The sequence below is a fragment of the Protopterus annectens genome, chromosome 6.part0 (genome assembly GCF_019279795.1).
Source record: "Protopterus annectens isolate FY-2018-M chromosome 6.part0, PAN1.0, whole genome shotgun sequence".
Classification (NCBI taxonomy): domain Eukaryota; kingdom Metazoa; phylum Chordata; order Ceratodontiformes; family Protopteridae; genus Protopterus; species Protopterus annectens.
The window spans coordinates 1,712,901,843-1,712,929,765 of NC_056737.1; the positions used below are offsets into that span (position 1 = coordinate 1,712,901,843).

Here is a 27,923-nt window from a genome sequence, read left to right on the forward strand (position 1 = left end):
GAGCCAATTTGCAACTCACCTAACGATATAGGGGTTGATGCCTAGATTGTGGAGTTTGTCAATGATTCCTGAGTGAGGAATGGTATACAAGGCCTTGGCCAGATCGAGGTAGGCTGTATGAACCGCCTTACCTTCATCCACCACTCTGGTGACTGACTCAAAGAAGTCAACCAGGTTGAGCAGGCATGATCTACCTTTCACAAAACCAAACTGTGTGGGATCTAGAGTTTGGAGATTGCCTATATCCTTGTTAATTAGGTCCATGATGATGCACTCCATAGCCTTAAATGTCAGACTTGTCAGGCTAATGGGGTGATAATTTCCAGGGTCTGTAGTCGCTCCCCCTTTATGGAGAGGGATGGCTGTAGCAGTGCATTATTTGGTAGGGACAAAGCCTGAAGTGAGGCTGGGAGTGAACAGAGCACACAGATGTGGTGCCAGTTCACTTTGTAATTCATGTAGAACACAGCCAGGGATATTGTCAGGTCCCATGGAAACTGTATTCATGGCCTTATACAATGCAGCTTTAACCTGTGCTGCAGTAATGCTGGGTGCTCTGCATTCTTACAGTACTGAGATTGTTCCTTTGGGGGGGAGAGAGGGGTAAAGTTGGCAATGAATCTGTCAGCCAGTACATTGGCAATATCTGTTGGCTCAGTCAGTATAGGAGGTACCATTGTGCAGTAAACTCACAGCAAATCTGGGTATTGCTATGGAGATTCTTGATATAACTATAGACGGCTTTGTGGTTGTTTTTAGTGTCTGCTGCAATTCTGCCTTCATAGCTGGCTTTGCAGGTTTTGCTGAGAGATCTCAACTTTTTGTAGAGGCTAATGAGGGAATTTGTCCAATCTTGGGACTTCACCTTTTTCTGCAACAGTTTCTTCCTTCTGTTGTAGAGTTTATTAATGGCAAGGGACCACCAGACTGCCTTCATTTTTTTGAAGGAGAGCGTCTTGGTTCTGTTGAGTATGGGTAGTTCCATGCATTTATGTACGTGTTCATACAGTGGTGTATGATTCGGCAGTCATGCATTTATTTTCCACTGGCATGGGTGCCGTGAACGTAGCCACCTCTGTTTTTAGGAGTCCAAAGTCAGCTTTGGAGAAGTTTTTCATGGTGGATACCTTTGCGGGGGATGTGGGTGAGATGCGGATTTCCATGGTGATTATTTTGTGGTCGGATCTAATCAGGGAGGAACTGACTATTGGTGTAGAGCAACGGTTGCCCATGTTAGTAATAACCAGGTCAAGAATGTTGCTTCCTCTAGTGGGGGTAAGAATGAGCTGGTCCAGGGCATTGGAATCGATGAATTCCAGGAAGCGTTGGGCCAGTGCATTGGTGCATGAGTAGTTTTCCCAGCTGATGGAGGGGTAGCTGAAGTCACCTAGTATGAGAGTGTTGGGTTGGATCTTAATAGTTTCCAGGGTGGTTAGGAATGTGGAGTGAGTCTTGTGACATGGTTGGGGACCTATAGCAGGCTACGACCTGAATCGCCATCTTACCCAATGTTAGCTGTACCTGGAGTATCTCAGATGCGTTATGCTGGACTACTAGTCTGGAAGTGTGCATATCCTTTATGAATATGGTGCACCTTTTGATTTAATTACAGCATTCAGTCTGACACATTACGCATCTTGACTTGCAATATTTGCCCACTCTTCCTTGTAAAATCGTGCCAAACCTGTCAGATTGTGGGGTCATCTCTTGTGCACAGGCCTCTTCAGGTTACCCCACAGATTTTTTATTGGATTTAGGTCTGGGCTCTGGCTAGGCCATTCCAAACTTTAATTTTCTTCTGGTGAAGTCATTCTTTTTTTGATTTGGATGTATGCTTGAGGTCATTGTCATGTTGAAAGGTGAAATTCCTCTTCATCTTTTTAGCAGATACCTGAAGGTTTTGGGCCAAAAGTAACTGGTATTTGGAACTGTTCATAATTCCCTCCACCTTGACTGAAGCCCCAGTTCCAGCTGAAGAAAAGTAACCCCAAAGCATGATACTGCCACCACACCATGCTTCACTGTGAGGATGGTGTTCTTCTGGTGATGCCAAGTGTTGATTTTGTGCCAAACGTACCTTTTGGAATTGTGGCTAAAAGTTCAACCTTGGTCTCATCAGACCATAACACATTTTCCCACATGCTTTTTGGAGACTTGATGTATTGTTTTGTAAATTTCAGCTGGGCCTGGATGTTTTTCTGTGTAAGAAAAGGCTTCCATCTTGCAAACCTACCCCATAGTCCAGACATATGGAGAATGCGGGAGATTGTTGTCACATGTGGTACACTATCAGTACTTGCCAGAAATTCCTGCAGCTCCTTAAGTGTTGCTGTAGGTCTCTTGGCAGCCTCCCATCAGTTTTCGTCTAGTCTTTTCATCAATTTCGGAGGGATGTCCAGTTCTTTACAACGCCACTGTTGTCCCATATTTTCTCCACTTTTTGATAACTGGCTTCACCGTGTTCCATGGTATATCCAATGCTGTGGAAATTTTTTTTGTACCCTTCTCCTGACTGATATCCTTCAACAATGAGATCCCTTTGATGCTTTGTAAGCTCTCTGCGAACCATGGCTTTTGCTGTAGCAGGCAACTGAGTAAATGTCAGGAAAATTCTACTAGGACAGCTGAACTTTATTTGGGGTTAATCAGAGTTTCTTGAATTTATGGCAGGTGTGTACCCAAGAAGACTGAATGCTGTAATTAAATCAAAAGGTGCTTCAACAAAGTATTATTTTAAGGGTGTGCACACTTTATGCAACCAGCTTATTGTAAGTTTTTTTTATTTTTTTATATTTTTTCCCTAACAGATTTGTTTATTTTTCAACTGAATTGTACTGGTTATAGGTCACATTAAAGGTGGGAAAGGTTTTGAAATGATTTATTGTGGTCTCATTTTTTATATCACAAAAACCTGGCATTTTAAAAGAGGTGTGTACACTTTTTATATCCACTGTACACACACACACACACACACATATATATATATATATATATATATATACATACATAGAGAGAGAGAGTATATATATATATATATATATATATATATATATATATATATATATATATATATATATAGAGATAGATATAGAGGTTTACTATCAAAATGTTGCCGTGCAATTGCACGGCTATGAAGAATTCGAACATATGTTCGAATACTTCATAGTTCGGCAGGGTATGTGAGCGAATGTTATTATTGTGAATGGACTGTGCATTCGCAATTATAATGTTCGCTCATGTAAGGGGATCGCGGTACAGTGCGGTTAGGGAAATACATCCCTTTCCTCACTGTAGTGCGATCTCGGAGTTGGAATATTAAGTTAGGGGGTGTGGGGAGTGCAGCCCCCCACAGGGGGGTGCAGGGGGGCTTGCCCCCCTGCATAAATGTGAGTTTAGGCTAGTTAGGTAGGGAGTTAAGGATAGAGTGTGAGTGCTGTTGATTGTCGAAAATGCCGCAAGCGACATTTTCAACAATTTACAGCTGTTTTCGACATTAGGGACATACGGAAATGTGTACGTTCGGCGAAACACTTCGCTAATATGTAGACATTTTATTTTAACTTTCGACTTATTGATAGTAAACTATATATATATATATATATATATATATATATATATATATATATATATATGTATGTATGTATATTAAGTACTTAATCTGCCTACCTAAACTAGAAAAAAAACACTCAGACTACTACAGTGATTACTAAAGAATTTTAACCAACTAGAGAGAGAAAAAAACATCTTGGTAAGGGAGGAGCTCTTAGAAAAAAATCTGCAAAGGATACAAAAAATGGAGACTTTGGACTAACAACCAAGCACTTCAGGCAGCAAATGAGATCTGAGGAAGTATGGTGGAGAGCAGGTAATTATGGGGAGGAGTCACAGCCCTGGAACTCAAGACTTCAAATTTGGTGCCAAGGTTGGATCTGGTCAGATCAGACAACCCACAGTTGAACTGGATGAAAATAAACAACAATGGATCAGATGACAGGAAGATGCCGAGAAATGTATAAACTTCTTGAAGAGAAAGTGAAAATGAACAGAGGTAAGAGTCTTTTCAAATCCAGAGATATCAGAAAAGCTTAAGGAAGAAATAGTGTCTGAAGAGACAACATCCTGAAGGAAGGAACTTTGAGAAAGGTGTTGAGAAAAGGTAGTTCTAGAATGGGCCACCAGGACTCCTCTTTCCTGGAAACTAGAAACACTTTGGAATAAAAACCTGTTCCCTGCTGTGACAATGGAACAGGCTGGATGGTTCCCTAATCTACCAAATCCTACAGAACTAAGGGAAAATGAGGAAGCTAGCAAGGAGTGGGTTGAGGAAGGGAATTTCAAACTATAAAATAACCACGTTGGATGGAAAGAACCCAGGCATCACTGGTTATCTACTGCCAAACACAAAAGGAAGGGGTTAGCATGAAGGACAGAGAAATATGGCTGAGGAGAAAGGAAGGGAGGCTGGAAGTCAAAGGCATATTTCTCAGGAAAAGGTTTTGAGGCTCTAGAACTCTGAGTGAATTTTTCTGGGAAAATCCACTTAGCAAATCTCTTGCTCCTAGCAGGATGTCTAGGCTGCCTATGGAAAAAAAGAAGATTTTGGATGGATAGCTCCTCTGGAAAGAAAAATAGAGTAAAATCTTACCATGAGTAAAATCTTACCATAACTATAGATCTTCTCTTCCATGTTGCAGTATTCCACATGTGAGTTTACCCCTCTTGCTTCGCATACGTCTGGCCAGTATGCAAAAGTTTTTCAGTCTCTATATGGTGCGTGGGACGTCTGATGTGGCTCTAGAAACATGGGTCATAAAAGTGACGTCCGCACACACCAGCCCTCAGAACTGAAAGCCCCACTCAGAGCCAGTCCTAGAGAGGGCAATACCAGTCCTGAGCCATCCATGAAGGGAAATGCAATGTAACAGGAGGGTAAGGAGGGTGGGAAGGAATACTGCAACATGGAAGAGAAGGGCATCTATGGTTATCGTAATATTTTACACAACTTTTCTATGTCCTTCTATTCCAGTGTTGCAGTATTTCACATGTGGGTGAGTGCCAAAGATCACTGAGTGGGGAGGTGGTCTAGTAGCTGTGTCCAGGTATCCATGAATGACCGCCCTAGCAAACCCCGCCCTGGCTCTAGAAATATGGTCTAGTTTGTAATACTTGGTAAAGGTATGAACTGATGACCAAGTAGCTGCTTCAAGAATAGCAGAGGTATCCAGGCCTTTGAAGAAGGTTCCTAAATAGGCTATAGCCCTGGTGAAGTGTGCTTTGAGTGTGCCTTGCAGAGATTTTCCATGGTATTGGTAGCAGAAGGTGATGGCTTTGGAAATCCAGACCTAGATAGTCTATTTGGCTACTGCCTTTCCCAAGGCTTTCGGATGAAAGGAGACAAAAAGTTGGTGTGCCTGTCTGATAGACTTGGTTTTATGCAGATAAAACCCGAGTTGCCTGTGAACATCCAGAGAGTGAAGTACTCTCTCACTGTCCCCCTGTGGGTTAGGGAAGAAGGTAGGTAGATGGATGGCCTGATTCAGTGACAGGTCTATTCACCACCTTGGGCATAAAGGAAGGGTTAGTTCTAAGAGTAACCCTGTCATTGTGGAAAATAAGGAAGGGTGGAATGACCATAAGGGCTTGTATCTCTGATACCATTCTGGCTGAGGGTAAGGCCACAAGTAGTACAGTTTTCCATCTACAATACTTTAGAAAGGCTTTGTCTGCTGGCTCAAATGGAGGAAGCGTAAGGTTTTCCAAAACATAGTTAAGGTCCCATGGCGGAGGAGATGGTTGTGACGCCCGTGCCCTGGCCCAGCAAACAAGGAGCCTCAATCCTCACCGCTAACACCAGAGAGTGCGTCTCATATATGAGAAAAGGATAACAAATACACACGGTTAAGTACAATTTCTCTTAAGAGCACACATAGATCACAGTCAGTCTGGAGCTGGTTGCTCCCTTGCTCTCCAGGACCCCAATAACACTCCCCACTGGCACAACTATAGGGTCCAGATCTCAGCCTAGTGGGCAAGCTAAAACTTCTAGCACCCTTGCTGTCCAACCAGTGCTTCATGTCCCTGCCCAAGTAGCTCACACACACACACACACACACACACACACACACACTTGGAGAAGAGGTTATACAACCACACAGACACTGCTGGGGAAAGGCTGGCACAGTTTCTCCAGCTGTGCCCCTTTCTCCCAGACTATACAGTAGTTCTACTGGCCATCACACACTAATACATATCAGCTACTCAAAGGCCCTTAAAAGGGTGTCCAATTACTGTGCAATATTATTATCCAATTAGTAAGTGTGACTAATCAGTCAAGGCTTATTAGAGTGGCTTTGTACATATAATAAATAATTATTTATTAACAATAACAAGACAATACTTTCTACTACACAGTCAGTGCTAGTCAAGAGTTCAGAACTCACACAGAAATACTTAAAATAAATCAGTAGTACAGTTCTGACATCACAGAAAAACACAGTCTAATATTTATAGCTTCTAGCTATCTACAAGAAAACACACTTCTAAAATAACTTACACAAGACAACAGGCAGAGTGCGGAGTTGGATGTTCAGACAAAAATGCTTAATATCTGGTTCTCACTGTTTAAATTGAAACTGCAGTTCTGATAAAACATTACATCATTTCACACTTTCCTGGTGTTCCCAGGCTGACAGAAACTGCATTTACATTCTTTCACACTTAGAGCAATAAAGGACATTCCACATGTAAATTCTGGTCATTAACTTTAGCCTTAAAACAATAGGCAGGAAGCCTTCATCTAGCTGGACTGGAGCCAACTTGTAAACATCAAAGGCAGTGATGAAATAATTTTAATTTCAAAGGGCCAAGAAGAAATGCTTGACTTATCTTTCTTTCAGCAGAGGGCAATGTTGTCGTACTGTTTTAAGTTCAACATTTCACAGTATTTACAAATGATAGAATTATGTACCAAATTCTATTTGACTAGGCTGGCAGCCTTCACCCTTCTCTACCAGTCTTCACAACTGTTTTCTGGGAGGCCTGAGGTGAAGAACCCCTTTGAGAAAAAGCTTAGCAGGAAGTCTGGATGCTAAAGGGGGGTCCAGAGGAAGGGATGCTTTAATTGCAGACAAGTGAGCTTTAATGGAAGAACAAGCCAAGCCTGACTGCAGTAGCACACAAAGGTAAGACAGGACGAAAGGAGTCTCACTCGGAAGCGGATCCAACCATCTAATGTGACACCATATAGTGTACCTTTTTTACTTTGAAAGGTAGGACTTTCTTGTATTTGATTTACTGGCCTCCTGCAGGACATTTAGCACATCCTCATTGTAAAGGTGTCTGAGGGGGGATCAGAATCCTATCAGCCACAGGGTGAGGTGAAGAAGCTGCCACTGTGGGTGTATCTGGGATCCCTTGTGCTGTGTGAGAAGATCCACTCTGAGGGGTAACTTGGGGGTGATTGCCCTTGGACAGCTGTAGAAGTAGGGGGAACCAGTGCTGTCTTGGCCAGTAAGAAGTCACCAACAAGATTTTTGGTTTGTCCTGCTGAATTTTAAGAGGACCTTCTGAATTATTGGGTAGGGGGGAATGCATATAGGAATTTCCCCTTCCATGACACTGATAAAGCATCTGTTGCCAGTGCCTGTGGGTCTGGTATCCTGGTGCAGAAACCAGGAAGTTGCCTGTTGATGGAGGAGGCAAACAGGTCTATTTGAGGAATACCCCACTGGTGAACCAGGTCCAGGAAGACATCCATGTGAAGCATTAATTTGTGGTGGTTTGCGATGGTTCTGCTGAGATAATCTGCCTGGGAGTTGTGAAGAGAGAATGTAGACCGCTTGCAGAGTCACTGTGAGGTGGCCAGTTCCCATACTATAAGAGTTAATCTACAAAGGTGGTATGACTTGGTCCCTCCCTGTTTGTTGAGATACTACAGAACCATGCTGTTGTCCGTGAATATCTTCAGGGGATCCTGTTGGAGATAGGGTAGGAAGGCTGAAAGGACCAAAACAATTGCACTCATCTCTTGAACACTGATGTGCTCTAGTTTGTGTGGCTCTTGTCACAGGTCCTGCACTTTTTGATGGCCCAGAGTTGCTCCCTAGCCCAAATATTTGCCACCTGTATGCATGACTTGTGTGGGTAGGGGTGGCTGCAGGGGAAGACCTAGATTGTGGGTCACTTGTGCCAGCCACCACTGGATTTCTAGTTTGAGGTAAGGGAGGAGGGGAATCCTGTACTCCAGAGGATGGGAGTGTTGGGTCCAGAATGACCGAAGATACCACTGTAGCTTTCTCATATGCAGTCTTGCAAGTAGAAGCATGGGGATATTGGCTGCTATGTAGCCTAGAAGTCTGAGGTACTGCCTTGTTGTCAATTATGTGTCTTGGAGGACCAGAAGCAGATGTTCTGCCAGGTTTACCACCTTTTGAGGGGGAAAGAAGGCTTTCATGAGGTCTGTGCGAATTCTGCACCAGAGGAAGACAATGTCTTTAGTAAGCTCCAGGTGGGATTTTGGGGAATTTATCTGGAACCTCAGAGACTGTAGGAGGGACACTATAAAGTGAATGCTTAGCAGGAGGGTCTCCGTGTTGCCTGCCTGAATCAGCAGGTCATCCAAGTAAGGGAATATGTGTATTCCCTTTGTCCTGCAATAAGCAATCACTGGAGCCAAGCATTTGGTGAAAACCCTGGGTGCAATAGAAAGCCCAAATGGCAATGCAGAGAATTGAAAATGAGAGTGGCCCACCAAGAACCTCAGGTATTTCCTATATGTGGGCCTTGTGGGGATGTGAAGGTAAGTATCGCTTATATCTAGGGTGGCCATGAACCCTTGGGGAAGGAGGAGAGGGAAAGAGGGTAGGAAGAGTCAAAATCCTGAAGGTGGGGACCTTTAGGAATAGATTGAGATGGGACAGGTCTAAAATAGGCCTCCAAGGACCGTCCTTTCTGGGGACCAGGAAAATTCTGGAGTAGAAAGCTCTTCCTTTTCTGATTGTAGTCATTGGTTCAATGGTGCCCTGAGCCAGCAGAGCTTGCAATACAGGTTGCAGGAGATGCAGTCATTGTGATGAGGGCTGTGGGATGCCCTTTCATTTTGTTGGGTTGAGCCAGGACATGAAGTAACCATTCTGAAGGGTTGACAGGACCCATTTGTCTGATGTGAGCCCACAAAGGGAGGCAAGTGAGACAGACGGACTGACAGAGGCAGAGAAGGGAGGGGTGGAGGGGACAAGGTTGGCAGGTAGTCAGATGCTACCTTCTCTATCATGAAAGGGTGGCCTCTGGCTAGAGGAAGGTGAAGCTTTAGCTGGAGGGGGTTGTTTCCTTGTAGGCTTTCTAGGCCTTACAGAAGAAGCAGGTGGGGAGTGCTTTCTTATGAACTGAGTTCTTGCTGGGTAGTTTCTTTGAAACTTTGGTATTGGGGAAACAAGCAGGTGTTTAAGGTCCTGCATTTCTTTCCCTTTCTGCTGAAGTGACTTAAAGAGATCAGTCAACTTTAGCCCCAAACAAGGCTGTATTGTCCAGGGAGGCATCAATAAGCTTTGACCTAAAGTCATCAGGGAGTGGTTGTAAATGTAACCAGGAGTATCTCCTTAATGCAGAAGCTGATGCTGCAGACCTAGATGAGGCTTCTGCAGCATCATAACCGGACTTGATTGAGTGCCTGGTAACCTGGGCGGTAAGGGCCGGAAGGGAAAACAGTGAACCTTTGGCAGCACAGTCTGGAATATCAACCAACTTCTTGGTGGATTTTTTCAGGAGGAACAAAGCATACTTAGCCATGTGTGCCTGGTAACTCGTGGCCTTAAAAGACAAGGTAGCAGAGGTGTAACTTTTTTTTAACCCAGACGTTCCATGGTTTTGTTCTCTTTGCCAGCAGGGAGTATGCTGGCCGTGGGTAAGAGCTTAGAAGCCTTGTCTGTAGAGATGGAGTGGCTGGGTCTGCAGGAGTGCACGTATGGAGGTGCTTGGCAGTGAAAGGAACTTTATAATATCTGCCAGGCCTGCGTGGAGCAGGAGGTTGAGAGTTTGGATTTAAGGATGCTGAGGAAAAGGCATCCAAGAAGGCAAGCAAGACTGGAGGTATGGCAGACGGGCTTGGGGAGTCCATCTGAATGAGGTCATAATATCTTTTTTGGACCTCAGTCATTTCAGAGGATTCCCACTTGATGATTGATGGTTTCTCCAAAGGTTAGATCCTCAGCTGGGGAGTCAGGATCGACAGATTCCTCCTTTGGGGAACCATACCCCAAGGGAGAAGTGATATGGGATGTGCAAGAGAGTGATTCTTCTGAGGAAGAGTCAGATAGCTCTTCCTCTTCCCTCATAGTAGGGTCTGAGGGTTGAGGCCTAGGGCTCAACAGTGGAGAAGGAATGCTAGCACTCCCTGCAGAAGTAGGATGCAGGGCCATAAAGGCATTAAATAAACTTTGGCTGAAAGCCAGCCAGTCAGGCAGGCATGTTTTCAGAAGGGGAAGAGAGGTGCTTTCTTCTTTCTTTCTTAAGGGGCCTTGCTGGCATCTGAAGGGGGAAGGCCTAGATTCTGGAAACTGAAGGACCGGAAGGATCCGATGGACCTACTGAAATCGCTGCCCCCCCCCCCGGTGTTGGGGACCGATGTCAGTAAAGCCACTATGGACGTGCCCTCCTTCCGGGATTGTGCTGCTTCCGTGGAAGTACGCACTATATCTGATGCGGCAGAACCCAATTCCTCTACCAGGCCAATGTCAGCCACAGGCTGAGGGATGGGGGAAGAGCCACAGTGGTAGTGGTAGGCCATATGGTCTTGGCCTTCTTTTTCAGCAGTTCTGAAGGTACGTCAGATGAGGCCTCCATCCCTAACGTAATTTATTTTTAACCTCTGATTTTCTAGGTATACGTTTAGAGCATGCAAACGACTACGCAAGGTTTTGGACACAAACCCCTGAAAAATAGAACAGGCCTTGTAGTCGTGCGACCGACCCAAGCAGAAGAGACACTGATCATGGGCGCCCTTATGAGGAATCTGCCAGCCTCACTTGCCCTTTCTGGATGACATGAACAGGCAATACAAAAAGTAAAAAAAAGGACTGAAAGATTCCCCAACAGGGTGCTTATCTGATATCTCAAATCCAACGACAGTGAGCCAGAACACCTGGCGTACAACTGGAGGCTGAGAAGTTCTGAGAACTGGTGCGTGTGGACGTCACTTTTATGGCCCACGTTCCTAGAGCCACTTCAGATATCCCACGCACCATATATGGACTGAAACATACTGGCCGGACATATGCGAAGCAAGAGAAGTAAACCCACATGTGGAATACTGGAACAGAAGGACATCTCAAGTACAGGGAAAACAAAAATATGCTTCAGGTCTTGCATAACCTTGCCCTTATCAGGAAGGGTTTTAAAGAATTCAGCTGCAGAAGTGTCAAAAAGATCTTGGTTGTCCAAGGGAAAATTGGAAAGCTAGGCCTTAATGCCCTCAGGTGAGGATTGAAGGTGCAACCAAGAGTATTTCCTCATGAAAGAACCAGATACAGCTGCCCTAGAACAGGCATCAGCTGCATCACAATAGCATGCAATGGAATGGCACTCTACCTGAGAGACACTGCTTAGAAGGGAAAGAGCAGAAGTTTTGCCCTCCTACTCGGGCATATCAGTTAACCTCCCCACACACATTGGAAGAGAAGAGCCAGGACATATCTAGTTATGTGGGTCTGATAATTAATGTCCCTAAAACCAAAGTAACAGAATTATAGACGTTTACCTCATAGCTCTCCACAGTATGGCTGTCCTTGTCATAAGGTAAAAGACTGAAAGAGGAAAAGCACCATGGATGGCTTGTCTGTGGACATGGAAACAGCAGGATCAGACAAAGGGCAGGTATACAAGTATTTATGATCCTCAGGAACTTTATAAAATCTGGTTTCTTAGGGACCAGAGGTTGAGAGTCAGGAGCCTGAGAGCTGCTGTAAATACATTCAATAGTGCAGCTAGGAATGGAGGGACTACAGAAGGTCTGGATGAGGCCATCTGCAAGAGTTCATAATTTCTCTTTTGAACCTTAGAAACCTGGGAACAGTCTCACTCAAAGTGATCCAATTTACGGACCACTGAATCCCCAAAGGATAACTCTTCAAAAGGAGAGTCAGGAGACAAAGAATCTTCATCACCATATCCCAGGGCCAAAGGAAAGTTGATTTGGGAGGAGTATGCCAAAGATTCTTCACTAGAATTAGAATCCAAGTCTATTAGAAAAATCAGAATCCCTACATGTCTTAGAAGGACTGGAAGACCAAGGAGAAGGGGTTAAACATCAGGGGAGCGCACAGGCAGAGCTAGATAACTCTTGTGGTTTTTCAGGGCCACAAGGGTATTAAACAGACTCTCAGTAAATTCCTGTGAATCTTTGTGAGGATCTTTAGCCAGAGAAGCCACATTTTTTTTTGTTTTTTGTTTCTTTTTCAAAGGAACATCTGCTTTAACAAATCTAGGAGGTTCAGAACCCTGTTTAGAGTCAATGAGGGTATTGGGCACCTTTTCCTGGATAAAATTTAGGGAGTCCCCTTAGGCTCCTCAGTTACAATCAGCATGGCTCCTTTTCTACATCTGTACCAGATGTACATAGAGCCTCGGCGGATGTGCAAGTAAACAACTCCATGCTGGCCTACAACTGGGTCACTGCAGTGAGAACTGGTGTCAACACAGCCAAGTCCTTGGTTTTTCCAACAATCACGAGGGACTGGAGGCTGGACAGCAGCATGTTTAGTACATGCATTTTTAGATTTTCTTCAGTGGCAGCTGAACTTTGTGGTGGGTGGATTCAGCCATGGTACCCAGAGTCAAAAACTTTAGATGGCGGTGTTCCAAATCAATTGAAAACGAAAATAGATAGCTGCAGAGTGCCTTGAGGCCAATGCCTGAAAAAAATATCACAATGGTCGTGCATAGCACCCAAACAAAAAAGGTACTGCTTGCATTTTATTTTTATAGGGAATCTGCCTCCCACACTTACATTTTCCCATGCTGGATGACATGAAGACAAAATACATGAAGGAAAAACGAAAGGAAGCAACCCCAATGAGGCACATTCCTGTAGAAGGCTTGGTAGGTGAACCAGCATGGTGAATGGTGTACAGAATTCAGAGGTAACTTTCAGACAGATAGGTAGGTATTCATATGCTACATACGTACATGATGCACATAGGATATATGTCTGACTTACATCTGGAATATGTAAAGGGTTTTTCTATACTTGTCTGATGTGAGCCTATCCTCGGCAGGATATCTAAGAGTAAACAATACTGCAACAGTGATGATGAAGGATGTATACTTTTGATTAAAATCATATTTTTTCCCTATCAGATTAAAAAAAATTGGGAAAGTATCTTACGCTAAACATAACTGAAACATACAAAGCATGTGTTTTAGTGTCACTAAGGCAAACATAATTGGAACATAGAAAGCAAGTGTCTTAGTGCCACTAAGGCTTGTGGAGATCCATAGGCTCTTAAATACATTAGTTATTTTCAACTGCACAGTTCACTTTCTACATAAGTACAGTCCCAGCTGTGTGGAACTTATTGTACCAGTACATAACTGAACCTAGCTGTCTACACAATAAGCCCAGATAAGGTATAGTTATGCAAGGGTAGTAACCACAGTAACAGAAATTCAAATAAGGATCATTACTGCAGTGCATTCGGAATATGAATGGAATTAGTCACAGGTGGTTGTCAGCCATCCAAGCCAACTATGAAGGGTAGTCAAGTATCCCCCAGGGAGTGTGACAATGCATCCCTTACTGCGGCTTAACAGTAGAAAATATAACCCATGATGTCTTCAGTTCTTTCTACTGCAAAAGAGGAAAGAAGTTAGCAATAAATGTTCTTGCTTATAATTAGAACTTAAGACCTAAAATAGTGCACAACAGTTCATCCAAAACCACCCAGTGCCACAGAAAGGAATGAAAATGCTAGCAATCTGAATTACTAAGGGGTAACACACTACAGACCTAACAAATTCCACCAACATTAACAAATAATGGGTACACACTTGCAAGAAGCTATATATAGTAAAAAACAAAAAACACAACCCTGACTCCTTCGACAATACCATAGAGAAGAAATGTTTGTTCCCTACTGCAGCAATGATCCTAGTGATATAGTTATTGAGACTACAGCTATATTTTTCACAAGGGTCACTGTTATAGTATATACTTAATATGAACAGCAATGTAACTAGAAGTGTGGAGTAATGATCTCAGATGGGGTTGGAAGGTTATGTCTGTCTAGTGGCAAAACAAGCAATGCCAGCCCTACGTCTACACCGGGCACATAGCATGTAATGCTTACTCATAATGCTAAGTCCAGATGCAATTCTGCAAACACTATGGCCACAGATCATTTTAAAGAAAAGGTCAAATGGCAGCAGCTGCTCTAGTGGGATCTGCTCTGACATAACAAGTCAGGGTCTTGGTGCACTTGGCATCACAGATGATGAAACAGTTTGCAAGCCATCTGTTCAGTATACAGATTGTAAACAGTCGGGCTTGCCTACCATGAAGGGCATGAATGGTCTGTTTATCCGAAGTCCTTGGTTCTGTTAAAATAACATCTCAGCTGGCTATGTAAATCCACAGAGTGTTAAGATTTGGTGAATTTCTTTTCACGAGTCTGGTAGATTTAGATAAGTGAATGGTTTGAATCAAAGACAGCTCTGAAACCACCACAGACATGAAAGAGGGGGTGTATATTGTACATCTGGAAGATTCTGCACATAAGGCTTCCCATACATAATGGCCTGCAATTCATACATATTCAGGCTGAAATAAACGTTAAAAAGAAAGGGGTGCCCAAGATAAACAGTAAAAAAGGTTGTTGAAAACACTGCAGTTCACCGCACCACTCTTATAGATAATTAAATTCAGTTTATTTCGATAAACATTGAATGAAACAGAGACACTGATGAAACCCGGTATGTAACTGGGTGAAAGCGCTAAGTTTTTTTTGTGTACGTTGTTTCGTTCAATGTTTATCGAAATAAACTGAATTTAATTATCTATAAGAGTGGTGCGGTGAACTGCAGTGTTTTCAACAACCTTTTTTACTAGTTTATCATTGTTCGTTTTTGCCCAAGATAAATACTTCATTTCAGCTGCACTAGCAGATTCCAAATGGGGCAGAGTAAGCTCCCCTATAACAAAGTAAGTCAACAAGCTGGGAGGAAAGGGTTGCCTGGATGACCTGAGGTGCAGGGTTACACTCAAAAGCAACCTCAAAGATGTTTCAGAAAAAAAAATGGTAGATGCAGCATGCAAACAGGAATGGTTGACAGACATACCTTAGCAGAAGTAGATGAGTAATATAGAGCTTATCTGAACACCTCAGAGATAATGCAACATGTGAGACATGGGATATGAGCAAATATGCTTTACTAATGTCAGGCCTCCTTGCTTACCTTAGGACTTGAAGGACCATCTGTGGAAAACAAATAGCTGTGTGGAATCTGCCTGCAGTGTGTGAGCTTGAAGGCTGTAAAAATGGGGTGTAGAATTGCAATGTCCTGATAAGGGACCAGTTAGCAGTAAAAGGAAAGAATCATAAATTGTACTGGTACAATTAAACAACTCTGTTTCTAGTAATGAACCCAATGGACCATATAACCAAAACCAAAAGCAAAAAAGTTACAGATGAGCCATCCATGTTGAAGTGGAGGGGCACAATCTACCATGACAGGGACTTTGACCCCTAAACCCCAAATTAACACAACCCCTACGAATGCACAACCCTAAAGGCAGGTTTTGCAATTATGCTTAAACAGTCTGTCACTTGACTCATCATACAAATTTCTCTTGGCTCTTCCATTATCTTAATCAACAGTGAGAAAGTACAGTCGTGTAAAGTGCTTACCATAAAAGTAGAACTTTTTTAGATAAGTTACTTTAACAGTAAATCATATAATTTTAGACTACCCACCCTTAGTATTCAAAGTTTCCACACATTTTTCCTCAGCAGTGGCTCATACTCTCTTAGGACCAATACAGTTTGCAGATCTTCAAAAATACAGATGTACATAACATGAGATACCATTAAATAGTCTACACTGGTGCTGCTCATTTTAGTTTTTCAAGCCTGCATGGATATGTGCCTAAGTTAGGCAAATGTAATACAAAACCAGTACTTTTTTTTTTGTTTTTTATTTGGTTTTAAAACAATAAACAAATCAATTATAAACCAAATAATTTACATAGGTCCACAGCTGATCAATACATCAATGTTATACATCAACAATATTTTTCAAGCAAGTCTAAGTTTAAACCAAGATTTATATGAATGTATAATATCAAAAGTTCTCATCTTTATAGTAAGCAATTTACTACTGCAAACAATTCTTGTCATACTAATAAATTAAACACTAGAGGGGGTAACTTTACTTTTCCAATTTTTAGCAATTACTTTTCTGGCTACAGCAAGAATAGACCAAAGAAGACGCACTTGGGTTCTTGGAATTATCTCAGGAACTGGAACATTAAATAAAACTAAAGATTCAGAAATATTACATCTATCTGACCACAGAGCTTGAATCTTCTTCTTCTTTCGGCTTTTTCCCAGTTAGGGGTCGCCACAGCGGATCACCTGTCCGCTCATGATTGGCAGTGGAGTTTTACAGTGTTGAGTTGCCAGCCCGGCACCCAACCTTCCACAGAAGGCACACACACACACACACACCTAGGGCCAATTTAGTGTGTCCAATCCACTTACAGCATGTCTTTGGGATGTGGGAGGAAACCGGAACACCCAGACGAAACCCACGCGACCACAGGGAAGACATGCAGACTCCACACAGAAGGCACCCCAGCCGAGGATCGAACCACAGAACCTCTTGCTGTGAGGCGGCAATGCTAACTGCTGCACCATAAAGTTCTTCACTCTTGTCCAAAAAGTGGAGATAACTTCACATTCATATACAATATGCATCTAATCAGCTATTACTTCAGAATCCCATCTCTAGCATTTAATTCTATTTGATTTATATATACTTGTAATTTTATTAGGAGTGACAAAGCTCTGTGTACAAATTTCCCAGTAAAAAATTTCTAATATGACGAAGATGTATTTTTTCTGTAGATTTTTATATTGATTTATTGTATTATTCAGAGAAGTCTTCATTAGCAACTTTTGAGTAGTTCCAATAAGAATGATCTAAATATGTGAAATCTAACAAGCCTTTTTATACATTTGTGACAAATTTGATTTTTCATTGCATTAGTACTAATATTTAAGAATTCCAATAATTTGGGGAACAATTTCTTACCTCAGTTAAATATCTTATTTACCTCTGTGTTCACAAAGTCTCTAAATATTTGTAAAATTAACAGATTCTCAAAATCTTGATTGTATTTGGACCTTACATTTTATATATATATATATATATATATATATATATATATATATATATATATATATATATATATCAGTACTATTTACGAGAAGATACCAATAAATTAAATTACTTTATTTCAATACTAGCATTTTATTGAAGTTATGAATTTCTAAGCAGTCATTTGCATACACAACTGGAAACAGAAAATATTAAGTCTTTAATACAAAGCTTAGAATATGTAAACCTTTGGAATGAGGAAATGATGTTATATAAATAGGGAATTTGAGAAAAGGGTGCAATACCATTTATGCAAAAATCTTTTAATAACCAGATAAAACTATTGGGTACTACTTGTGTATGACTGGTTGTAATATATTATTTACTAATAATATGTCAGACCAAAAACACCACAAGGCACAAACCAGGAAACAGCAAAAATGAGTGAACCAACTCCAAGACAGCAGCAATAATCCAAGTAAAAGAATTTATTTAGCGCTTTCGTCTTCCTTGTACACTGACTTCTTCAGAGTGAATTAAAAACTTAGTTTTTAATTCACTCTGAAGAAGTCAGTGTACAAGTAAGACAAAAGCGCTAAATAAATTCTTTTACTTGGATTACTGCTGCTGTCTTGGAGTTGGTTCACTCAGTTTTGCTGTTTACTAATAATATTTTTGATGCATCTGTTTCCATTTTTAATCATAAGATGAATTTATCCACAATGCTATAACTTATACAATTGTTGAAATAGCATACAATTGAATATCAGGGAATCTGATTCACAGATATCCTCCAGAACCTCACCAATCAAAGGATAAGGTGCCAGAGCCATGTAAAATCTTACCATAACCATAGATGTCCTTCTCTTCCATGTTGCAGTATTCTCCATATGGGTTTACCCTTCTTCCATATAGGTGGCAATCCACTGAGCACAGAAGATTTTCAGAGATCTGGGGACCCAGGTTGACAGTAGCCTTTCATTTGACACTCATGTTGCTAAAGTAGTTAGGAAAACCTTCTATATCACCCACCTGATCATGAAGGGATTCACATCTAGATCAAGGGAGGTCATCGTCCCCTGTACTCATCACTTATTAGACCTATGATTGAGTACAATGCCCGTCGAATGTATCTGACAGACACCTGCTGCAGCTTGAAGGCCCCAAAAGTTCCTCACCAAAAGGATAAAGGGTCTCAAAATATGTCTTATGCTGCCGACTGAAAGAACTCCAGCTCTATTCAGTCTCATGCAGCTTGCTCAGAGGTGACCTGTGCCTGACCTATAAGGCCATGTCAAACCCAGATTGGGTGGTGGTCTGGAAGAGGTTCCCAAAAATCTAGATCCCTCAGAACCCTGTCCTGGCTCTAGAGATATGGTCCACCTTATAAATAGGTGCTGGAGGGACAGATTCATCACCCAGAGACTCCTATGCTGTGCAAAATCCGGTACATGTGAGGATGGACCTGTTGGTCTTGCCCTTCAAGAGGAATCTTGACCAATGAAGAGGCCATTGCAGATATACCCAGGGATTACTTTGAGCGTCACTGCTTGACAGAGGTTTTCACAGCAAAATGATAGGCATAGTTTTATTCAAACTAAATGGCCCTGGAGATCCAGGCCATAACTATGGGCTAGGCTTATAAATGCCCTTGGGCAGATAGCCTAGTATGAACCTATGAACCTATAATGGACTTGGTTTTATGTAGATAAAAGCTAAGTTGTCCATGGGCGTCTAGGGAGTGAAGTACTGTGGATTGGGCAAAAAGATGGGTAGGTGAATGGCCTGGTTCAAGGATAGGTCATTCAATAATTTGGGCATGAAAGACGGATTGGTCCTGAGAGTAACCCTGTCCAAGTGGAAGACTAGAAAAGGTGGTGTAGTCATTAGAGCTTGTAGCTTTGAGACCCTCCAGGCTGAGGTCAGAGCTACCAATAAAACAGTTTTTCCACGTACAAAATTTTAGGGAGGCTTTGTCTGCTGGCGCAAAGGGGGCTAGGGTGAGTTTTTCTAATACATAGTCCTCAGGGAGGACCCAGGGAGGAGGGGACAGTTTCCTGGTAGGTCTGAAGCACCCCTTTGAGGAAATGTTTAGCAGGAAATCTGGATGCAAGGGGTGGATCCAGAGGTAGACAGGCAGAAATTGCAGACAAGTGTGCTTTTAAAGATGCGTAGGCCAGTCCTGTCTGCAACAGTTCACACAGGTAAGACAGGATAAGAGGCATGTCACTTTCCAGTGGGTCCAATTGTCTTTTGCGACACCAAATAGAAAACCTTTCCCACTTCAAGAGATAGGATTTTCTTGTGTTAGGTTTCCCGGCATCCTGCAGGACATTGTGCATATCCTCATTGTACAGGTGTCTGAAGGGGATCAGAATCCTATCAACCACAGGGTGAGGTGCAGGGATTGCCACTGTGGGTGTATCTGTGTTTCCTTGTGCTGTGTGAGCAAGTCCACTGAGGGGGATACCCTGCGGCAATTGCCCTTGGACAAATGAAGGAGAAGGGGGAACAAGTGCTGTCTTGGCCAGTAGGGAGTCACCAACAAGATTTTTGGTGAGTCCTGCTGAATTTTCAGCAGCACCTTTTGAATCAAGGGGAGGGGGGGGGCATACAGAAATTTCCCCTTCCAGGACATTGAGAAGGCATCTGTTGTCAGTGGTTTGGGGTCGGATGTCCTGGTGTAGTAACCAGGAATTTGTCTGTTTATGGAGGAGGCAAACAGGTCTATTTGAGGTATACCCCACATGTGGACCAGATCCAGGAAAACATCTCTGTGAAGCATCCATTCATGGTTGTTTGAGATGGTCATGCTTAGGTAATCTGCCTGGGAGTTGTGCAGGGAGAGTATGTAGGCTGCCTGTAGGGTAATTCCCTAGGAGGTGGCCAGTTCCCACACCTGCAGAGCTAGTCTGCATAGGAGGTATGATTTGGTCCCTCCCTGTTTGTTGAGATACCACAGGACTGTGGTGTTGTCTGTGAATATCTTGAGAGGACCTTGCTCTAGGTAGGGTTGGAAGGCTTGTAGAGCAAGGAAGATTGCCCTCATCTCCCTGAATTTATGTGCTCTAGTTTGTGTGCGTCTGTCCACAAACGTTGCACTTGTCTTTGTCCTAGTGTTACGCCCCATCCCAGATCAGAAGCATCTGTATGCATGGTCTGAGTGGGTGTGGGTGTTTGGAGAGGGAGGCTTGGGTTCTTGGCCACCTGAGCCTTCCACAACTGAATTTCCTGTTTCAAGCAGGGAAGAAGGGGCCTCTGAATTCCAGGGGATGGGAGTGCTGAGTCCAAACTGATCGAAGATACCACTGCAGTTTCCTCACATGCAGTTTTGCTAAGGGCAGCATGGGTATGGTGGCTGACATGTAGCCCAGACGTCTCAGGAACTGCCTTGCTGTCAGTTCTGATGCTTGAAGGGCACAAAGTAGCTGGTGTGTCAAGGGCACCACCCTCTCTGGTGGTAGGAAGGCCTTCATCAGGTCTGTCCGGATTCTGAAACCCAGGAAAATAAAGTCCTGTGTGGGCGCCAGGTGAGATTTTGGGAAATTTATATGAAATCCTAGAGACTGTAAGATGTGCAGAAGGGCCTGAGTGTGAAGAAGAAGGGTCTTCTGACTGTCTGCCTGAATTAGCAGGTCATCTAGGTAAGGGAATATTTGGATTCCCTTTGTCCTGCAGTAAGCGATGACTGGAGCCAGACATTTTGCGAATACCCTAGGAGCAGTGGACAGCCCACAGGCCAAGGCACAGAACTGATAGTGGGGGTGAGCCTGCCAAGAACCTCAGGTATTTCCTGAAGGTGGGCTTTATTGGTATGTGTAGACAAGCATTCTTTATGTCCAGGGTTGCCATGAAACCTCAAGGTAGGAGGAGGAGTGAAAAGGGTGGGGAGACAGTGAGCATCCTGAAGGTAGGTACTTTTAGGAAAGGGTTGAGGCGTGAGAGACCTAGTATAGGTCTCCATGGCCCATCCTTTCTGGGGACCAGAAAGATTCTGGAGTAGAATCCTCTTCCTTTTGTTTCTATAGGCAATGGCTCTATAGTGTCTTGAATCAGCAGGGTATGGAGTATCAGCTGAAGGAGGAGGAGAGGTAGCTGACTGCTGGGTGGCTCTGGAGTGCCTAGCCTTACTGGGGGGGGGGGGGTGATCCAGGACATAAAGTAACCGTTATGGATGATGGAAAGAACTCATCTGTCTGAGGTAATGTGGGACCAAACAAGGAGACAGTGAGAGGGACGGGCAGACTGGGGTAGGGATGAGACAGAGAGATGGGAAGTGAGGTTGGCAGACATTCAGATGCTACCTGCCCTATCTTGAAAGGACAGCTTCCTAATGAATTGCATCTTGGCAGGGTAGTTCCTATGGAACTTAGGGATGGGCAAGACTAGCAGGTGTTTGAGGCCCTGCAATTCTTTGAACTTTTGTTGCAGGGACTTAAAGAGGTCAGCCACTTTGCCACCAAACAGGGCAGCGTGATCTAAAGTGGTATCAATAAGCTTAGCCCTGAAATAGTCAGGTAGGGGCTGAAGGCATAACCAAGAGCGTCTCCTCAAAGCAAAGCAGAAGCTGATGCAGCTGAACTAGCTGAGGCTTCAGCTGCTTCATAAAGTACAATTGTGTACACTTACTATAAATGTAGACGTTCTAGTGTATTCACTGTTGCAGTCATCACACTTGGGTTATCCTGCCAGGGGTAGCCCTCAGTCGGCCTGAATACCAGAGACTTAGTATTTCTGAGTCAGTTGCTGTCGCTCCAGGACTGACATCAGGTCGTCAGTGATATAAAATCAGGCAGCCGACACCATTGCATCAGTTTTTCTTGCCCAAATGTCAGGAGCCCCCAAATAGGGAGCTAGGTTATGGTGGAAGACCACCACCAGTAGAAAGTAAATACCAAAAATCCCTGTAAGGAGTGAGGAAGAGAAAGAGAGAGAGAGACATGGGGGAAGGAGGGTGGGGAACCAGGACTGCAACAGTGAATACACTCTAACATCTACATTAATGATAAGTGTACACAACTGTACTATCTTCTTCGTGTTTCACTGTTGCAGTCATCACACTTGGGTTGATTCCCAAAGCTGAAGAAAAGGGTGGAGGCAGTCAAGAAGACTGGGGGCTGGCTAGGATGCCCTGCAAGAATGTGGTTGCAAAGCCTGCCCTGGATTTGGAAAAGATAGGCAGGTGGTAATGCTTGGTGAAGGTTTGAACAGAACTCCAGGTTGCAGCCTCCAGGATGTCCCTGGTAGGGACCCCTCTGAGAAAAGCTGCAGAGGTGGAGGTTGCCTGGTGGAATGCGGTCTGACCCCCTAAAGGGGTGGTTTCCCGTGGTATTTGTAGCAGAAATGGATACAGTGTGCTATCCATTTGGAAACTGTTTGTTTGGATATGGCCTTGCCCTCAGCCCCTGTGACAAAGCTGACTAGCAATTGGTCAGTCTTCCTAAAAGATTTAGTCCTATCCAGGTAGGATCTGAGCTGTCTGTGCACATATAAAGAATGCAGAATCCTTCCCCCCTTGTTTTGTGGGTTAGGGAAAAAGGTGGGCAAATGAATTGATTGGTTGAGAGCCACACTGGGCACCACTTTAGGCATGAAAGTTGGGTTATTCTTGAGGGAGACCCTGTCAGCATGAAAAATGATGAAGGGCTCTACCGCCATGAGTGCCTGTAGCTCAAACTCTTCTAGCTGAAGTGATGGCCAGAAGCAAGGCTGTTTTCCAAGAGAGGAATTTTAACTCTACTGAAGCTGAAGGCTCAAAGGGGGGTAGTGTGAGCTTTTTCAACACAAAGCTAAGCTCCCAAGCTGGGGTAGGAGCTCTTCCGGGTGGCCTTAAATTGTTAGCCCCTCTTAGGAACTGTTTGATGGGAGGGTGAGAAAAGAGAGGTGGCTCTGTGCTGTAATGAGCAGAGATGGCAGAGGCATGAATTTTAATAGAAGAGAAGGCTAGGCCCCTGTGTAGTAGAGGTCTGCTAGGTAATCCAGGATGAGAGATAGGGAGGGCTGTGCTGTTTCAGCTCCTTTAGCCTGGATCCAGGTGCAATACCTTTTCCGTTTATCAACGTAGGATTTTCTAGTGCTGGGGCATCTGGCCTCACGTATAACATCCAGGACCTGCTTGCTTAGGCTGGCAACTGGAGGAGAGGTCAGGGAATAAGCCAGGCTGCCAGGTTCAGGGTCTGCAGTTGTGGATGCATGAATTCTCCATTCTGCTGGGTCAGGAGAGTTGGGATCTGAGGTAGGTGCTATGGTGGCAGGGGAGACAGACTGCACAGCAGTGGGTACCAGTGCTGGCGTGGCCAGTCTGGGGCAATCAAGATTGCTCTTGGTTTTTCCTCCCTTATTTTGAGTAGTACCCTTGAAAGTACAGGTAGAGGGGGAAATGCATAGATCAAGAGGTTTACCCATTGGAAGGATAGGGCATCCACTTTCCAGGCCTTGCTGTGAGGTTTCCTGATGCAGAATCTGCTGAGCTGGCGATTGTTCTGGGAGGCAAAGAGGTAAACCTTCGGGGTGACCCATTTCTGGGTTACAAGTTTGTGGCGTGGCCAGTCTGGGGCAATCAAGATTGCTCTTGGTTTTTCCTCCCTTATTTTGAGTAGTACCCTTGAAAGTACAGGTAGAGGGGGAAATGCATAGATCAAGAGGTTTACCCATTGGAAGGATAGGGCATCCACTTTCCAGGCCTTGCTGTGAGGTTTCCTGCTGTGAGGTTTCCTGATGCAGAATCTGCTGAGCTGGCGATTGTTCTGGGAGGCAAAGAGGTAAACCTTCGGGGTGCCCCATTTCTGGGTTACAAGTTTGAAGGTGCTGTGGTCTAGCTGCCACTTGTGTAGGTCTAGCAAATTTCTGCTTAAGTTGTCTGCCAGAGAGTTTTTGCAGCCAGGTAGGAATTGTGTTTGCAGGTGAATCTGCATGGCTGAAGCAGTGTGCCAAAGGGTCACGGTGAGTCTGCAGAGGGGATAAGAATGAGTTCCTCCCTGCTTGCTGATGTACCACATTCACTGTGGTGTTGTCTGTTTTGATCATTAGAGACCCCGGGGAGAGTAGCGGTCTGAAAGCTGTCAGAGCGTGCTGAACAGCCAGCATCTCTTTTTGGTTGATGCGCACATGTACTTGATTTGGGCTCCAGTGGCCCTGAATGCAGCTGCCGTCCAGGTGTGCACCCCAGGCATAATCTGATGCATTTGTGGTTAGGGTCTGGGTGGCGTGAGGTTACAAGAAGGGAAGACCCTTGTTGTGGTTGCATGCTGGTGCCCACCAAATAAAATCTTTCCTTAGACGGGGTATCATAGGTATGATAGTTTCCAGGTTCTGAGAGTGTTGACACCAAAGGCTTTTTAGGTAACACTGAAGTTTCCTCATATGCAGTCTGGCATATGGAATGAGTAGAATGCAGGATGCCATGAACCCTAGAGCTTGCAGGATTTTCCTTGTGGATAACTAGGTTCTGGTGACTAGTTGAGAAAAGTAGCCTGTCAGAGAGGCCTGTCAGAGAGGCTTGTTTTTCTGGAGTAAGGAATGCTATCTGGGATGCTGTGTCCAGGCTTGCTCCCAGGAATACAATTTTTTTGAGTGGGTACTAGTTTGGATTTCTTTTTGTTTACAGTATACCCCAGGGAGGTCAGTAGGTTCTCTACAAAGGTCAGGTGCTGTAACAGCTTTTCCTGACTGTCTGCCTGAATCAGGCAGTCATCTAAGTAGGGGTAAATTTGAATTTTCCTTTTGTCTGCAAAAAGCAATGGCAGGAGCCAGGCATTTTGTGAAAACTCTGGGAGCAGTGGATAAGCCAAAGGGAAGCGCAGATAACTGAAAGTGCATAGATCCTGCCCTGAAATGTTGATATTTCCTGCAGGAATCCCTGATTGGGATGTGTAGCCTCTTTTAGGTCTAGGGTGGGTACCAGAAAAGAGAGCGCCAGGTGCCCTCTTTTTTGGGTACCAGGAAAAGCCTGGAATAGAAACCTTGGCCTATCTGGTCTGCAGGAACAGGCTGTATTACCCTCATGGAGAGCAGGGAATGGACTTGGTTTTGGGTCTCTGCCCACTGGTTTGGAGGAAGATCTGGGAACCCTTTCGGGGTTGGCAGGGTGTGGAAATAAAATTTGTACCCCTTGGTCACTATCTTGAGGACCCATCGGTCAGTGATAGAGGCTCAGTTTTTAGCATGGGAAGAGAGTTTTCCTCCTAGGGGCACAAACAGGTGGGCAGAGGTAAGGGGTGGAGGTGTAAAGTCATTGTGAGTTCTTTCCATTAAGGGGGTGGCTTAGCACTCCCTGTTTTTGAAGTGGAAGAATTCCATTGCTTAGATCTCTGCATTCCCTGGAACTGTTGTCTGGGAGGTCTGCTACCCCTAGGTCTTGTCTGAGCTGGCCTTGAGGGGGCCTGAAAGGACTAGTGCTTGGAGGGGCAATGCCTACTGAATTTCAGAGGCTGGACCTGTAAGAAGTCTAACTGTCTGTATAGATTTAGTTTTTTCTTCCATCTTCTTTAAGACCTCTTCTGCCTTGGTGCCAAACAAATTGTATTTGTTCTATGGTGCGCCCAATAGTTTTGATTTGACATGGTCTGGCAAGGTCTATTCCTTAAGCCAAGCATGCCTTCTAAGTACAGAACCTGTGACTGCTGCCCTGCAGGATGCTTCTAGGGCGTCAAAGCCACATTGCAAGGTATGTCTAGTAATTTGGCTTGCAAAATGCATAAGCTCCTGTAAGTCTTTATTTTCTGCACAAGCCAGAAAGGTAGACATTTTTTGTTTAAGGAGTTCCATTGTATGTTGCTGGTATTTCAGCATGTGGAACTGACAATTTAGTGCCCTAATGGCAAGAATTGCAGAGGTGTAAACTTTTTTACCCCATCTGTCTAAAGCTTGGGAATCCCTGTCCGGGGGGGTGAAATTCTTAGCTGTGGTTGCTTTTATTCCTTTAGGTCCTCAGGAGATGACCTCTGGGTCAGCAGTAGGATTTTTGAAAATAAATTTGTGAGAGTCAGGAACTCTAATAACTGTCAGGCTTCCTGGGTGCAGGTGGAAGAGTGTCAGGAGTTAAACTGGATTCTATAAAGATATCATCCACAACATCCAGGACAGGAGGAATGGCTAAAGGTCTGTGCTGTGGTAAATCTAAGAATTCCCTGAGTCTCTTTTTGGACTGAGGATAGTCCTGACAACCACTGGAAATGCTCCCTTAAAGTATGCAGGGTTTCACCAAATGAAAAATCCTCTGGGGGAGAGGCAGAAGGAATGGATTCCTCTGCATCTGAATCCTCATAACCAGACAAGGGTTTCATGTCTTCCTATTCAGAAACCTCAGATTCATCGGACTCCTGGGTCAGATAAAACTGCTGGGGACAAATCTCTTTTTCTTTTGGAAGGGGTAAGGCTGGCTTTCCCTTAATAAGCCTGAGAAGGTCTTCCGCCATTTTAAGCATTTGCGATTGAGGCATGGAAGCAGGTGCTTGTGTTTGGGTCGTCAGTTTTTTAGGCATAGTTCATACCCTGGGCCTTAGAAAGTCAGTAGTTTTAGAAAGAACTGAAGATGCGAAAGAAGTCGTCGGTTTGTGTCAAGAATAGGTAGTGCGAAGAACTTTCTTGGAAGCCGGTGCCTGCTCAGTGGCTCCGGACCCATCCAAGGTAGAGACATCCACAGGATTCTTAGTCAAAGAAGAGTCTCGCGGCATACCAGACTCTGAACGGATCTCAGTAGCAGCCTGCGAATCCAGAGAAGCCGGCATCAGGGGCTGCAAAAGAGACTCACTGAGGATTGGCGTACTGGCGACTAGCTTAATGGAAGCATCATCGGCAGTTCTGGAGCTGTGCAGTCTATCTTGGTCTTTATCCTTATGTTTTTTCAGAAGAATTGGTAGTCGGATGGCTTACCGAAGCCATTTCGGAATACAGAGATTGAAAATATGTAGCTACAATAAGGGCCCGAAGACATGTAGTTCTGGTGTTGAACAAAGCACAAAACCGACAGCGAGGGACGTCGTGGTCGAGGCCTAAAAAGGTGACACAGTAAGAATGGAAATCTTGGTGTGGTATTTGTTTTCCATAGGCGAGACAACTGTTAACTTTTTCTGACACTGGTACGAGCAATAAAAAAGGATTCCCAATGGGGTACTTAGCTTTAGAAGACTTCAACTTCAATTCAGAAACAAAAACTCAGGTAGCAGCCGACTGGCACTCGTGCGAACTACTTCTGCTTCGAGCTCCTCGGCAAGAAAGACTGATGTAATGGCATCGGCTGCCTGATTTTATACCACTCACTACCTGACATCAGTCCTGGAGTGACAGCAACCAACGCAGAAATACTAAGTCTCTGGTATTCGGGCCGACTGAGGGCTACCTCTGGTAGGATAACCCAAGTGTGATGACTGCAACAGTGAAACACGAAGAACATCTGCATCTAATAGAGTGTCTACTCACCTGAGGTGCTAGCAGGAAGTACAGGGAAGCTTTGGCTGCACAATCTGGTATGTCAGCCAATTCCTTAATGGGTTTGTCCAGTAGGGCTAAGGAGTACTTGGTCATTTGTGTCTGGCAGTTGGTGGCCCTGAAGGATA

At 44.0% G+C, this 27,923-nt stretch overlaps 1 protein-coding gene across 2 annotated transcripts in view; it reads right to left on the reverse strand.

Moving 5' to 3' along the window:
• Window positions 1–27,923, reverse strand: part of MAP3K2 (mitogen-activated protein kinase kinase kinase 2) — a 2,021,635-nt gene that overhangs the window by 145,015 nt on the left and 1,848,697 nt on the right. The gene's annotated exons all lie outside the window — the stretch shown is intronic.